This window comes from Dipteris shenzhenensis, chromosome 22, assembly GCF_047967505.1.
Source record: "Dipteris shenzhenensis isolate YYH24624 ecotype China chromosome 22, Dip_SZ_1.0, whole genome shotgun sequence".
NCBI classification, from domain to species: Eukaryota; Viridiplantae; Streptophyta; class Polypodiopsida; order Gleicheniales; family Dipteridaceae; genus Dipteris; species Dipteris shenzhenensis.
Window position 1 is genome coordinate 55,315,533 of NC_141617.1, and position 2,676 is coordinate 55,318,208.

Below are 2,676 nucleotides of genomic sequence, written 5' to 3' on the forward strand. Positions count from 1 at the left end.
AGTATCGGGGAACTTACTACCAGGGTACTCATTTTCCTATAGTTTCCATGGGCCCAACCTAGGGGTGGAGAATCCCTTACCAACCTCCACCATATTCAGAACCATTCCTGAGGGAGATTCCAGAGGAAAATTAGGATAATGAAACTCAATCCCAATCAGCGGGGTTGAGAGTTCCAATCCCTCCTCCAACAGTTGTCCCCACATTGATTAGAGATCAAGGACCCACATCGGTCCGTGTACGAGGGACAACTGCTAGTGGTTCGAGTCTTGGGACAACAGCTCCGACGTACATCCCAGTGGGACCAAGGCTCCCACCAATTACTTGATACCCGAACCAGGTAGATCAAGGCCCACGGTCGATGTGTACATCGATACCACTGCGCATGCTAGTACCCCCACCCACAAGACCAATAGGAGGTGTTCCACCACCTCAGGGGTACGGTCACCTAGGACATGGGGATCCATCAGCATCTTATGGGCCCCCATCCATATACTATCCACCATACTACCCATACTCCCCACTAGCCACAAAATTGCCAGTTTTCATAAGAGCTTTAGAGGCTCTTGAAAGGGTGGTAGAAGCTTTAGGTTGGGAAGAAGTTCCCCATCCCCACAAAGATCCTGTCCATGAAGTTAGTCCGCATAATGTTGCAAAGCTAGTACGAAAGTACTCAGGGCAAGGTGATCCAATCTTCCATCTAGAGCAATTAGAGCAAGTATGTATGACCTTTGGAGATCTTAATGATCTTACCAAGGTTGGGGCATTTGGGCTCACCATGGAAAGCAAAGCAGGATGCTGGTTCATAGCCCTTAGCCCTGCCGAGCTAAGAGCTTTCATTGTGGGATTCTCCCCAAGAGGTCACAAGTGGAGCCCAATCACATAGCTGTATGAAGTCAAGGAGACACTAGGGGAAAGCATGCGGGACTATATTGCAAGGATAAAACATCTTAATTCCCATTGCAAGCTAGATGAGAGGTTGAGTGATCGTAGTGCCCAAGATAGGAATGGAGGAAAATATGTCCTTCTATGGCTTTGATGAGCCACAATTGCAAGGAATAAACTAAGTAGAAGGGCTCAGGGACATAGTAGATCTAACCACCTTCTTGTCCACTAAGGTGAAGATGCCCATATCCACATTGTTGCAAGGATGTCCGACCCTTTGGAGAGACCTTTCTGATTGGATGAACGGGAGGGTTCTTGCACCAAAAACCCAGGGCCAGGCCAAGCAATCTCGAGAGCCAACCCCATCATTTCACAACAATGGTACCCAATCAAAAGGGGGACCTCTCCCTAAGGTACCATTAAACAAGTTAGGTCACTACTTTGAGGGTGACGACACTACCGCTGTGATACCTATCTCGTACCATAACCACAAAGCTAGGGCAATATTAGATGGAGGGACAAGAGTAAGCCTTATTACCAAGTGATGTTGGGAAGCCTAGGGAAAGCCAAAAAGAGGCCAAAAATCCAACCAACCAACCTACTAGTGAAGCTAGCAGATGGGGCGATGGCAAAGCCACTAGGCACGGTGAAAGATATATGCATTACCACCTTTCGCATGTCCTTTAGGCATTTGTCCGTCCTTATGGACTTCCAAAAGCAAGTGGATTCCTTTGATATCATCTTAAGATGCCTGTTCATGCGACTCTCCCGACTAGTCCACTAACTACATTTATCTAAAGCAGGGAGAGAAAGCCATAGAGGTAGACCTAACCAAATGGAAATCCCACCCCATAAGTGGCGGTCTATTTGTAGATGGGTCATCTACCACCAAGAGAATTGCTTGCTTAAACACGGCCCATCCTTACATGGGTATAGGAAGTAGAGAGGCTAGAGATCCAAGATATGCACCGCTTCCAGAGCCAAAAGACTCTAAGAACTGGATGCATTTTTTAGTTGTTCTCAACCTCCCACTAGGCCAAGGCACACAGAGGTTGACCATAGAGGAAGAAATGTCCAATGCCACCACCACCTTTGTGAACATGATACGAGTAGTGGATCCATCTTCAGAAACAATCACGGTCAAATTGGATTTTGAGTGGCTTGACTATGTTGAAACCACTCATGCCCACCACAAGTTCACTCCAGAATGGTGTTCTTGCTTGAGTAGCATCATGACACCTATCAACTAGATGAAAAACATCATGGGAGATGAACCCAAGAAGAGTTGCAAGCAAAAGGCCCAAGAGTCCAAGAAGACGGAAAAGCTTGAGACTCTAGAAAAGATGAAGGTGTTGAATCTTGAGGAAGTGGAGAAAGAAGACCTCCAAAAGGTCCCCTCCCACTATAAATCCTATACCATCCAATATCGGCCTATCGCCTTCGAGAAAGTGTAGAGAGAGGCAGGCTCAGTAGAGAAAAGCCCCTATGATGGACCTGCAGAAGTAAAAGAAGTCAACTTGGCAGACGAAGGACAAGACCTTCAACCGGTCTACATTGCCACGGACTTCAATGAGAAGAACAAGGCAGAGCTTATAGCTCTCCTCAAGGAGTTCAAGGACAGCTTCTCTTGGAATTATACTGACATGAAGGGAGTGCCTCTCAATGTCATTAATCATACCATACCCTTCATTGAGAATGTACGACTTGCCCAGCAGCATCCTTACACAATGAATCCCAAGTACATGAAGATAGTCAAATAGGACCTTCAAAAGCTCATTGACATAGGATTCATC